The sequence below is a fragment of the Crotalus tigris genome, unplaced genomic scaffold, assembly GCF_016545835.1.
Source record: "Crotalus tigris isolate CLP2741 ecotype Arizona unplaced genomic scaffold, ASM1654583v1 scf7180000019276.598803, whole genome shotgun sequence".
In the NCBI taxonomy this organism is placed as follows: Eukaryota; Metazoa; Chordata; class Lepidosauria; order Squamata; family Viperidae; genus Crotalus; species Crotalus tigris.
In genome coordinates this window covers 495,997-510,022 of record NW_024097468.1, presented here as the reverse complement: position 1 = coordinate 510,022, position 14,026 = coordinate 495,997, and the positions used below count along the sequence as shown (strand labels likewise).

The 14,026-nt window shown below is 43.0% G+C and overlaps 1 protein-coding gene across 4 annotated transcripts in view; it reads left to right on the top strand.

The window, feature by feature from the left end:
- The window catches only part of CNTFR (ciliary neurotrophic factor receptor), a 215,328-nt gene that overhangs the window by 59,645 nt on the left and 141,657 nt on the right, over positions 1–14,026 (top strand). The window lies entirely within an intron of this gene.

The window sequence follows — 14,026 nt, the reverse complement described above, 5'->3', positions numbered from 1 at the left end:
TGCAAAGGCTGCTAGGAGCTCCTTAATGACAGCCCAAGGATATCCTTGTTCTACATTGTAGATGCTCCCCCTACTTATGTCCATTCATTTGAAGACTGCTTCTGACAGTGCTGAAAAAGTGAACTTATGGCCAGTCCTCACACTTATGACCAGCACAGCGTTCCCCAATGATCATATGATCAAATTTTGGGTGCTTTAAGATGGTTGCATTGTCCTGGCGTGGGGTGGGGGTGGGGGGGGGTTCCCATAATTGCTATCAGCGACCTTCCTAGGGGGCTTTTGTCAAGCAAAGGGGAATCTGGATTTACTTAACAACTATGTGATTCAGTTAGCAATCCTAATGATTCACTTAATGACTGCAGTACAAAAAGTAAAATCAGGCACGATTCACTTAATGACCACTTAGTATAGGATGGGTTGGTGTCAATTGTGGTTATAAGTTGAGGACTATTTGTACCCAGTGCTAGGTTCTGGGCAGAAGGTCCCAACAACCAACAACAATCACAGTTTTTAGCAAAACTTGGCCCCAGGATCTCATGGCCCTGCTATAGTCAGGAGACAGCAAGATTTTTTTTTTCTAAATACAAAAGAATCTCGAGGCATTGTTTACCTTAAAGAATCTTTATTTTGAGTAGCATAATATCGGCACTGCATGATCAAAGGCAAAAACTGAATTCCCCTCTCCTAAGCACATTGTATCAAAGTACAATTCCCTCCTCCAATTAACTGTCATAAATCACATTCCCCAATTAGCTTGAATAGCAGGCTTCCTCTCCAGTTCTCCAGCCCACCAATTCTTTATCAGCTCTGGTTACAATAACCTTGATTCTCATGCTAGGTCTAGTGCTGTTATGTCTATCTGGACTCTCGTTCACATTCCCCCTCCTAGCATCATCTAACTCTAAAAGCAAAAGGTAAAAGATGGCTACATTTCCATCTCTTGTCAATGCAAAAACATCCGAGACTAGCAGCGCTGACCATTAGTTTATCAAAGTATAAAATACGAAAAGAAATTTTAAAAAGTCAGAGAAAGCTTTGGAGGGGTGGAGATGGGGAGGAAGAGAAAATATGGAATAAAGGGGGGAAAAGAAAGAAAAAGTCACTGATTTCCAGCTCTCTTTAGCACCCTAGAAGATAACATTACAACCTCAACTTTTTACTTTTGTACAACAGTATATACTACTTTCTATATATACTTTCCATAAGAAAAGCTGAGCGTCAAAGAATTGAGGCCTTTGAACTATGGTGCTGGAGAAGACTCCTGCAAGTCCCCTAGACTGCAAGGCAATTAAATGGGTCTGTCCTAGAGGAGGACTCTTTAGAAGGCCAGATCCTGAAGCTGAAACTCAAGTACTTTGGTCACCTAATGAGAAGGAAGGACTTACTGGAGAAGAGCCTAATCCTGGGAAAGATGGAGGGCAAGAGAAGAAGGGGACGACAGAGAAGGAGGGAGCTGGATGGAGTCCCTGAAGGAGTAGGCGTGAGCTTAAATGGACTCCAGAAGATGGTAGAGGACAGGAAGGCCTGGAGGAACGTTGTCCATGGGGTCGCGATGGGTCGGACACGACTTTGCAACTAACAACAACAAATAGCTTATTAATTAATATCAATTTCTTTTTGTATTTTATACTTTGATAAACTAATAAAAGGGTGTATTTAAAAAAAAAAAAAGAAAAAGAGGTCTGCAAGGCCTGTCCTTCACCAGCCGGCACCTGATTTTGGAATGGGAATCAAAAGTTTGAAACTTTCACAGCTGGAAAAACTTTTTAAAGCTACCTGGAAATTCCCTCCCCTTCTCCTTTATTCAGTATTCAAAAAAACAAAACAAAAAAAAAAAAAACCACCCCAACAGAGTAGCTCAGAATGAACTCTAAACTTCTAGAGGTTTCTTAATAGGAAAGAGAAATAAAAATGTGTCACTGAGCTCTTCGCAATAACAACCATCTTCCGCATGGCCACCACACCAAGTGACGCCACAGGTGCATGGTGTGGTGGTGACAGATGCTTCCTCGCCCCTCCCCCGTCTTTCCAGGCATCTGTTGCAGAAAATTGACAGGGGGAAATGATGTTTCTTGGGGTTATTGTTATTTATGGTACAGCCCCGGGCTGAAGATAACAAATTAGCAAGGCTGGGTCGATTGGTGTAAATAACTGTCCCCAACTATTTATTGAAGCCTGCTCTATTACTGCAATTTTTACCACATTTTATTTAATGTGTCATCCAGCATTGTCGTAACTCTTATAATCAGCTTTGGCGGAAGGAATTAAAAAGGAGCAGCTGCAACAGGGTCTCTCTCTCTCTCTCACACACACACACACACACAGACACACACACTCTTTCTCTTTCCCTCTCTCTCTCTCTCTCTCTCTCTTTCATTCCTTCTCTCTCACATACACACTTTCTCTCTCTCATTCTCTCTCTCATACAGACACACATTCTCTCTCATTCTTTCTTGTTCTTTTTCTCTCACACACACACATTCTCTCTCTCTCATTCTCTTTCACACACACATTCTCATTCTCTTTCACACAGATACACATTCTCATTCTTTCTCGTTTGTTTTCTCACACACACACACACACACCTTCTCTCTCTCTCATTCTCTTTGTCTCACACACATACACACACATTCTCTTTCTCTTTCACACACACATACACACACACACATTCTCTCTCATTCTTTCTCTCCCATTCTTTGTTCTCTCTCACACACACATTCTCTTTCTCTCATTCTCTTTCTCTCTCTCTCTCTCTCTCTCTCTCTCTCTCTCTCACACACACACACACACACACACACACACAGAGTTCCTGCAACCGTTCTTCCTATGTTTAGCCTCCAATCCCCTAATCATCTTTGTTGCTCTGCTCTGCATTCTTTCTAGAGTCTCTTGGAAGATAAGCTAGGCATGGACCCCCTTTAACACACACATCCCAACAGAGCTGAAATGGTTTTGCAATACCAGCAGCAAATAATTTGAACTTTCATAATCCCCAGCCAAAAGCTGATCTAGTACCTATTAGCCTTCTTGAGCAAAACGGAAGGCAGGTGACTGACAGGTTCATTTCTTCCCAGGGCCTCCAATCTTCTTTGGGGGAGGGATTATCCTTCTAGATCTTTCTCTCACTCCTTGCATTTTCTGCTTATTAGGATCCTCTCCCTGTAATTAAGCTGCCCCCTTCCCCCCCCCCCCAGAAGCCATGCCTTCTACCATGCCAGTTGATTTCTCCATTTTCAAAATAGTAATTTCCGTTATTGATCAACACCTTGGCTGAATTAACTCACGTTTAAATAATAATTAGGTTTGCTCCCCTGAGAGATAAACCCCTTTGGAAATGAATAACCTTGTTGGGGCCACCTGCCCAGGTTGATAGATTGATGGTGTCCATGCTTGTCCTGCCCCCGTGGCTTAGTAACCAATCACAGATAATCCTTGATAAATGAACATTAGATAATATCTAATGTTCATTTATTGACTGTTTGAAGTTACAACGACACTGAAAAAAGTGACTTTTGACCGTTTTTCACACTTATGACCGTTGCAGCATCCCCATGGTCACAGGATCAAAATTTAGATGTATCATTTCAGACAAATGGCCGTCTAATCTTTTCTTGAAAACCTCCCATGATGAAGCGCCCACAACTTCTGGAGGCAAGTTGATCCATTGATTAAATTGTTCGTACATCAGGAAATTTCTCCATGGTTTTAGGATGGGTTTCTGTTTAACTGAGTAACAGAATGACAGAGTTGGAAGGGATCTTGGAAGTCTTCTTATTTATCCCCCATTTAAGCAGGAGATCCAATACCATTTCAGACAAATAGCTGACCAATCTTTTCTTGAAAACCTCCAGTCATGGAGCACCCACAGCTTCTGGAGGCAAGCCATTCCACTAATTAATTGTTCTGTCAGGAAATTTCTCCTTAGTTTTAGGTTGTTTCTCTCTTTGGTCAGTTTCCATCCATTGCTTCTTGTCCTCCCTTCAGGTGCTTTGGAGAATAGGTTGACACCATCTGTTCTGTGATAGCCCCTCAAGTATTTTACTCCCATCCAAGATTATGAGGTCTGATCAGATTTCCTCCTACAGGTTTGTCCTCAGTAGTCCAGTTCATCTGTTCCTCAGCATTGTTAAGCTCTCCTCCATTTGATGTTCTCTCTTTAGAAGCTGGAATGTTGAATGGAGGAGGCATCTCCTCTGGATCAAGACAGGGCTGGGTTCCATCTTCATATTGCTACTAGGACACGGCACAAGGTCCTGCTTCTTGAAGTCCCTCTTCGTGGTCCTCTTTCCCATCCAAGGAAACCTCCTGAGATGAGCCACGAACCCTAGGCTTAGTTTAAGATGTTGGTCTTATCCTTTAAAGTCCCCAACTGAGGCAGAGATTCTCCATCTAGGATTTCAGGGCGATGGGAAAAATAGTTACAACTTCATTTCCACTAACCTCTGATATAAATTTAGCCTTCCACTCAGTAACAAATATAGGCCAGCAAAGCAATGTATTTCCTCCAGACTCCAAACTTTTTTAAATTTTAACCCGCCTGCATTTTAAACGTATTTATTGCCTTGCCCCTGATTTAGTGGATTAATAAAGATACACATATATTACTATATTAAACATGGGTTATCTGCTGGATTCGAGCGTCCCGACTGGTTTGCTTCGTAATACAGTCCACATCTATATTTTTTTATTTTGTCCACGGAAAGATATTTTTAATGAGAAAGGGCCTTCAGCAGGCTCTCCCCAGGGTCAGTGGGGGCACCAGAGATTATGAAAATCTGATCTAAGGGCCCTTTTGCTATCCTGAATTTACAACCTGCAGTTGGGGCCTTTCTGAAGATGCTCCTGTTGAAGAGGAAAGAGGGAGAAGGATCTCTCCTCCCTCCAGAGCCAGGTTAGATCCAGCCTCAGTCCGTGCTCAGAAACATCTGTAAGTTGCATCTCTGCTCTCCTGCAGAGAAAGCTGGTTATAAAATCAATCATCAGGAATAAAATTTCCCTTTGCAAACAGAGAAGAGCAATAAAGATGATCAGGGGACTGGAGGCTAAAACATATAAGGAAAGGCTGCTGGAATTGGGTATGTCTAGTTTAATGAAGAGAAGGACGAGGGGGGACATGATAGCAGTGTTCCAATATCTCAGGGGCTGCCACAAAGAAGAGGCAGTCAAGCTATTCTCCAAAGCGCCTGGAGGCAAGACAAGAAGCAACGGATGGAAACTAACCAAGAAGAGAAGCAACCTAGAACCAAGGAGAAACTTCCTGACAGTTAGAACAATTAACCAGTGGAACAACCTGCCTCCAGAAGCTGTGAATGCTCCAACATTGGAAGTTTTTAAGAAGAGACTGGACAACCATTTGTCTGGAACGGTATAGGGTTTCCTGCCTGAGCAGGGGGTTGGACTAGAAGACCTCTAAGGTCTCTTAGGACTAGGGGTGCCATGATAGCAGTCTTTCAATATCTCAGGGGCTGCCCCAAAGAAGAGGGAGTCAAGCTGTTCTCCAAAGTGCCTAAAGGCAGGACGAGAAGCAACGGATGGAAACTAACCAAGGAGAGAAACAACCTAGAACTAAGGAGAAACTTCCTGACAGTTAGAACAATTAACCAGTGGAACAACCTGCCTCCAGAAGCTGTGAATGCTCCAACGCTGGAAGTTTTTAAGAAGAGACTGGACAGCCATTTGTCCAAAATGGTATAGGGTTTCCTGCCTGAGCAGGGGGTTGGACTAGATGACCTCCAAGGTCCCTTCCAACTTTATTATTGTTGTTGTTGTTGTTAAAATTAAAATGCAAACTCCAAAGAGGCAAAAAAAAGAAATTTTACAAAAGGAAAATAAAGCTAAACAAACATTAAGAAAAAAGGTGCATTAAAAAGGACAGAGCCCTTCAAACACAGATTGTCCTTCCTAGTTGAATTTATGTTACAACAATAATAATTCCCCCCCGCCTTGCAAAACAGGCACACATTTTATAAGCCAATTTGATCTGTCATCTATCTGCTGTCTCTATAAAAAAGATGCAGGTAGTCCTCAGTTTACAACCACTATTGAGCCCAAAGTTTCTGTTGCTAAGTGAGACAGTTGTTAAGTGAGTTTTGCTCCCATTTTACAACCCTTGTTGCCACAGTTGTTAAGTGAATCACTGCAGTGCTTAAGTTAGCAACACAGTTGTTAAATGAATCTCGCTCCCCATTGACCTTGCTTGTCAGAAGGTCGCAAAAGGGGATCACGTGACCCCGAGATGCTGCGACCGTCATAAATACGATCGGTTGCTAAGCAACCAGATTTTGATCATGACCGTGGGGATGCTGCAATGGTCATATATGTTAAAATGGTCATGTCATTTTTTCCCCCAGCTGTTATAACCTCAGTTGGTCACTAAATAAGTTGAGGGCTATCTGTACTTGAATATTGATCAATAATAATAATTTCTCCACTTGCAATACAGGCCCACAATTTATAAACTTGCAACCAATTATATATATAATCTATACTATACTATAATCTACCTGTCTGTCCATCTATCTATCTATCTATCTATCTATCTATCTATCTATCTATCTATCTATCTATCTCTATCATTTAATATCATCTGCCTGCCTGCCTGCCTATCTATCGATCTATCGATCTATCCATTTATCTCTATCATCTAATATCATCTGCCTGCCTGCCTGCCTGCTTATCTATCTATCTATCTATCTATCTATCTATCTATCTATCTATCTATCTCTTTATCTATATCTGTATCTGTATCTGTATCTATATACTCTATCTCTTTATCTATATCTGTATATATATCTGTTTATCCATCTATCTATCTCTAGATGGATGGATGGATGGATGATAGATAGATAGATACAGTAAGATAGATAGATAGATAGATAGATAGATAGATAGATAGATAGATAGATAGATAGATAGATGATAAGTCAAATTGGCTGCAAACAGATTTATAGTTAACAGGTAAACCAACAGTAAAGCTGAACTTCAAAGCTGCTTCTTCCAGTGCCGTCCAGTGGGAAAGGAGGGGATCACCAGGCTGTGGACCAATCCTTCTGCAAGGGCATTTCTGTGTGGGACCATTCCCTCCCACATGCGTGCATGCTTATGTGTACACACACACATACACAAAACAGTTACAAAATTAGCATTTCAATGGGAAGGTCTGCTTGGAAGCCGGTCCCCTCCTCTTCAACCTCCTGCGTGGAGGCTACTTAGCTCTGCTCTCTCTGGGCTTTGATTAAAAGACCCGATGTGAGCGGTCCTTGCCTTTGAAATGTCAAGTGGGCTTGTGCGGGGAAAGACCCTTAACCCATTCAGCGAGAATCGGGCACTTAAGCTATGAGACGTCTTTCCAAGGAGGTGGATTCAGGAGCACAGCGTTCAGGCCAGGATTATTTCTTTATTTAGAGAAACCTCCTTAGAGGAAAAAACAGCCACAATATTCTGGGATATTTTAGCTGCCTGGAGAATTGATCAAGGGGGAGTGATTGGGTTGGTTTGAGTTAAGTTGAATTGAATACTGTACTTTATTTGGCCAAATATGATTAGACACACAAGGAATTTGCCTCCAGTGCAGAAGCTCTCAGTTGTTTATTTATAAATATATATATACTGTATGTACTTTGTGTGTGTGTGTGTGTGTGTGTATGATTGTTTTGAATATTTGAATCCCAGGTGTAAACATTTTTTTAAGAATAAAAATAGTGAACTCTGGGATGTAAAATTGCCTTTTTATTACTGAGCTTTCGTCAACTAGCTGTTGACATCATCAGAGTAAGGGCTGAGAATAAAGGAGAACCTACATGTGTACTTGTGTGACCGTTTTAACAGTCAAGATACAGAACGTATATATAGCATGCTTACAACACGCTCGCTCACATTTAGTCCCAATAGTTCCAGCTTTGATGTAAAAGCTGGTCTCGGTCTGAATTTCAAAAATCCCTCCTCTCAGCTGTTCGGTGCATAGATCTTGGTACACTATGCGCAGATGCACATCGGCTGTTTTATATATATAGTTCTAGGTTGGTGATATGGATACAAGCAAGGAAACAACAGCTAGCAATACGGAAATTACGACCAAAACACAGGTGGATTGGCTGGGACCTGTGACGAGGTCTAGGAGCTGGGCGCAAAGAGCGCCATACCCATAAATAGCTTCCCCCCTCGACTGGAAGTTACCCCGACGATGCTGGCAGTAGCCAGCGAAAGCTTGGTATTTTATCTCATTAAATCTTTTATAGTTTTATAAATTTCCTGGTGTTCGTGCATCTTTGCTAGTCAACATGAATTTACCCAGGAATCACCTTTTTGTTTTTAGTATTCTTAATAATGTGTGTGTGTGTGTGTGTGTGTGTATACACACACATACACACACACACTGTACTGTATATATATATTGCGATGTAATGTCTGGAGGGCACCAGGTTGGAGACGTATGGGTGGCACATATTGAAACACTTCCTCAGGTGCCCAGCATGGTCACCAGTGGCCTCTCTTGCTTTCCTGGTTCTGTTTGCTTCTTAGCCCCCCCCCCCCCAGCCCATTTGTGGTTAAAAACCCGTTTAATGACATTGCTTACTTCCAGACCCCGAGCCCTCTCCTTTCCCCAATTAAAGGTCTGCAGGGAAGCTGTGCGTTTGACGAGTAGCAGGGATTGTTCTAAATTAACAGATCAAGAATTTTGCGAGCTTTCTTGCATGATTGTTTGCGTTGCAAAGTATTTCTGGAAGATAGCCAAAGCCATCTGTGGAAACTCTTTTCTTTGGCTCTGAGCAAAATGCGGGGCAGCTCAGTCTGAGTAGGGCTGATTCCTCCTCACATCGATCACCCTTTGCTTTAGTGCAAGAAGGCAGAAGAAGCCAGTAGGCTGTGGAGAGTCTCCTACCTGGTTGGTGGGATGGAGGATGGGTGGGGGAAAGTATTGCACGTACATGCTCAGCCCAGACAAAATTAATTATTGGCAAACCTTCCATAATCTCTCCGGTTGAGGAGAGCAGGGACGCTGTTCAATAGTGGAGCTTAAAAACAACGGTGCTTTTATTTTAAAGGCAACTGGACTTAATGGTGTTTTTTTTCTAAAGAGGTGTCGCTTCTCATCGAAGAAGCTTCATCGGCTTCTAACTTCTGTTCGAACTTTGGAGCTTGCAGAGAGAACATAGAACATAGAATCATAGGGTTGCAAAGGATCTCAGAAGTCTTCTAGACAACCCCTTACTCAAGCAGGAGATCCTGTACCAGGGGTAGGCAACCTTGGCTCTTTTATGACTCGTGGACTTCAACTGTCTATGCTGGCTCAGGAATTCTGGGAGTTGAAGTCCATGAGTCATAAAAGAGCCAAAGTTGCCTACCCCTGTCCTATACCATTCCAAACAAACAGCTGTCCAGTTTCTTCTTGAAACCCTTCAGTGGTAGAGCACCCATAACTTCCAGAGCCAAGCCATTCCAATAACAGGGTTGGAAGGTGCCTTGGAGGTCATCTAGTCCAACCCCCTGCTCAAGCAGGAGACCCTATACCAATTCAGACAATTTGTTGTCCAATCTCTTCCTAAAAATGTCCAGTGTTGAAGCATTCACAACTTCTGGAGGCAGGTTGTTCCACTGGTTAATTGTTCTCACTGTCAGGAAGTTTCTCCTTAGTTCTAGGTTGCTTCTCTCTTTGGTTAGTTTCCCTCCGTTGCTTCTTGTCCTGCCTTCAGGCGCTTTGGAGAATAGCTTGACCCCCCCCCTTCTTTGTGGCAGCCCTCAAATATTGGAACTCTGCTCTCATGTCACCCCCAGTCCTTCTCTTCGTTGTCACTTTCATTCCATCCATTTGTGGAATTTGTAACCATGTCTCACACATTGTGCTTTTGGGGGGGCTTCTATCTGATTAATGAATTACAACAGCCATTTCCCCATACAATCCTGCTCCTTGCTTACTTCCAAGTAGGACTGGATGGAGGATGAAAAGGATCACCACCCATTACAGCAGTCTCTTTGGTTCCTCCTGTCTGTCCACTCCATGTGGGAACTCATGGTCCTTTTTCTCTAGAACAGAGGTCCCTAACTTTTGGGGCAACAGGGACCAGTTCCCTGGAGAAAGGTTTTTCCATGGACTGGCGGGTACGTGGTTTTGTGTGCTGCCTGCATCCCACGGGTGGGGCTTTGCCTGTTTGTGTGGACCGGTTGCTGGCAGGCTGCAGCCCGGTACCAGTCCACAGACTGGGGGTTGGGGACCCCTGTTCTAGAATGGTTCTACAGTATATTTTCTCCCTTGCTTGCTTTGCTTTTGACATTTTGCCTTGAGAAGTTATGAGTGCTCCAACATTGTTGTTGTTGTTAGTTGCGAAGTCGTATCCGACCTATCGCGACCCCATAGACAATGTTCCTCCAGGCCTTCCTGTCCTCTACCGTCTTCTGGAGTCCATTTAAGCTCACGCCAATTGCTTCAGTGACTCCATCCAGCCACCTCATTCTCTGTCGTCCCTTTCTTCTGTTGCCTTCAATCTTTCCCAGCATCAGGCTCTTCTCCAGTGAGTCCTTCCTTCTCATTAGGTGGCCAAAGTATTTGAGTTTCAACTTCAGGATCTGGCCTTCTAAAGAGCAGTCAGGGTTGATCTCCTCCAGGACTGACCGGTTTGATCGCCTTGCAGTCCAAGGGACTCGCAGGAGTCTTCTCCAGCACCATAGTTCAAAGGCCTCAATTCTTTGGCGCTCAGCCTTTCTTATGGTCCAACTTTCACAGCCAAACGTTGCAACTGCGAAAACCATGGCCTTGACTATACACACTTTTGTTGGCAGGGTGATGTCTCTGCTCCAACATTAGAGGTTTTAAGAAGAGACTGGACAGCCACTTGTCTGGAAGGGAATAGGGTCTCCTGCATGAGCAGGGGTTGGACTAGAAGACCTTTAAGGTCTCTTCCCCGTCTGTTATTCTGTTAGCATGTTAGTTAATCAGTGAAATGGCTTATTTTCAGAAGTTTGTGGGTGCTTCATCTCTGGAGGTTTTTAAGAAGAGACTGGACCATCACTTGTCTGGAATGGTATAGGGTCTCCTGCTTGAGCAGGGGGTTGGACTAGAAGACCTCCAAGATCCCTTCCAACTCTGGTATTCTGCTATTCCCTTCAGCTTTAAAAAAGAAAGGAGAGACCTCCACTACAAAAATAGAGCGGTTCCATTTCTCGTTAGCTGCCTTTCCTCCAGAATCCTGCAGTTATGATTTGTGGCTGATCCTGGGTTTATTTTATTTTCTTTTTTCTTTTTAAGAGTGTTCCCGCCCCACCTTTCAGAGAATTACACAGACTGGGCTTCCAGGAGAAGAGGAATAAATCAGTTTAATAGCACAGGCGCTTGTGTAGGAACTTGGACGCAAGTCCTGCTAATGGGAGAAACGCTGAGCTGAGCTGCAGCCTTTCCTACACAGCCTTCTCTGGGTCAGTCCTGAGGCCTTGAAAAGCTGATTGTGTTAACCTCCTGCGGCCCCCATGAGTGTGGGGCTTGAGCCCGTATCCTAGTTGGTTTAATCGCTGAGTCCACGGGTCCATTTTCCTGGCTGCTTCATCTGTTATACAGGTGGACCTCGACTTACAACAGTTCGTTTAGTAACCGCTCAAAGCTACAACGGCACTGAAAAATGTGACTTAGGACCGTTTTTTACACAACCATTGTAGCATCCCCTTGACCACGTGATCCAAATTCAGATGCTTGGCAACTGACTCGTATTTAGGACGGCCGCAGCGTCCCGAGGTCACGCGATCCTCCTTTTACGACCTTCTGTCAAGCCAAGATCGCTTAACAACCATGTTACTAACTTATCAACTGCAGTGATTCACTTAACAACTGTGGCAAGGAAAGTGATAAAATGGGGGGGAGGGGAACCTCGCTTACCAAATATCTCACTTAACAATAGAAATTTTGGGCTCAATTGTAGTCGTAGGTCGAGGACTACCTGTATTGTTTTTACCTTTATTAAAATCAGGGTTCAGCCACCCAGACTCCCCTCCCCCTTATTAATTTATAAGTGACTCAAGGCAGCAAGTCTACTTAATACCCCTTCCTCCTCCTATTTTGCCCAGAACAACAACCCTGTGAGGTGGGTGGGCTCAGTTGTGGACATATGTCAGGGACTACCTGGATTGATTGATTGATTGATTGATTGATTGATGAGTTGGTGAATGCTCCAACACTTTAAGAAGAGACTGCACAGCCAGTCTGGTATAGGGTTTCCTGCCTGAGCAAGGGGTTGGACTAGATGACCTCCAAGGTCCCTTCCAACTTCTTCTTCTTCATCATCATCATCATCATTATTATTATTATTATGGATCACCGCACAGTCAGCCAGATGTTCAGACTGGATTTGGCATTTTGTCTACCTATCGAGTCCTTACCCAGGACCTGGGATAGGCAGATCTGGATGTTTGATGGCATTACAGGTATCGTCGCAGGATGGAAGCAGTTCCTAGTAAGGCCGCCTTTTGCAATTGACTAATAGTGAATTTGTCAATGCCAATGGTGTTCAAGTGGTGCTCCAGTTGTTTTGGGATTGCACCCAAGGAGCCTATTACTATTGGTACTCTACCCTTGCTTGCTTTTGCCACAGTCTTTCTATTTCTGTTTGTAGGTCTTTGTATTTTGTTATCTTCTCCAGTTCTTTCTCGTCTATTCTGCTGTCTCCAGGCACTGCCACATCCACTATCCAGACTTTTTTTGTCTTTCTTATCGACAATTGTTAAGTCTGGGGTGTTATGTTGCAGGTGCTTGTCTGTTTGAATTCTGAAGTCCCAGAGAAATTTAATTTTATCATTTTCTATGACTTTCTCTATTTTATGATCCCACCAGTTTTTGCTTACAGGCAAATGTAATTATAATTATAATTATTATTATTAAATGTTGTTGTTATTATATTATTATTATTATCGATCATCGCACAGTCAGCCAGATGTTCAGACTGGATTTGGCATTTTGTCTACCTATCGAGTCCTTACCCAGGACCTGGGATAGGCAGATGTGGATGTTTGATGGTATTACAGATATCGTCGCAGGATGGAAGCAGTTCCTAATAAGGCTGCCTTTTGCAATTGACTAATAGCGAATTTGTCAATGCCAATGGTGTTCAAGTGGTGCTCCAGTTGTTTTGGGATTGCACCCAAGGAGCCTATGACTATTGGTACTACCCTTGCTTGCTTTTGCCACAGTCTTTCTATTTCTATTTGTAGGTCTTTGTATTTTGTTATCTTCTCCAGTTCTTTCTCGTCTATTCTGCTGTCTCCAGGCACTGCCACGTCCACTATCCAGACTTTTTTGTCTTTCTTATCGACAATTGTTAAGTCTGGGGTGTTATGTTGCAGGTGCTTGTCTGTTTGAATTCTGAAGTCCCAGAGCAGTTTAATTTTATCATTTTCTATGACTTTCTCTATTTTATGATTCCACCAGTTTTTGCTTACAGGCAAATGATATTTTTTGCAGATCTTCCAATGCACCATTGTTGCTACTTTGTCATGCCGCTGCTTGTAATCAGTTTGTGCAATCTTCTTGCAACAGCTTACCAAGTGGTCCACTGTTTCTTCAGCTTCTTTGCATAGGCGGCACTTACTGTCTGTTGCTGTCTTCTCAATTTTGACTTTGTATGCATTTGTTCTTAAGGCTTGGTCTTGTGCAGCCAGAATTAGTCCCTCGGTCTCTTTCTTCAATTTTCCTGCTCTTAGCCATTGCCAGGTTTTATTATTATCTGCTTTCCCAGCTATTTTTTTCATGTATTGGCCATGTAGTGCTTTGTCTTCCCATGCCTCTATTCTGTTCTTCATTTGGTCTTTCTTGTAGGCCAGTTTGGTCTCTCCAGTAGTTAGTAAGCCTTCCTGATATACTAATTTCAGTGCATCTTCATCATTGTTCTTCAGATATTCTTCCAAAGCCATTTTTTCTTCTTCAACCATCTGATGTACTTGTAGCATTCCACGCCCACCTATTTGCCTTGGTAGATAAAGTCTATCAATGTCACTGCGTGGATGAAGGGCGTGATTCATTGTCATTATTTTTCTGGTCTGCCTATCC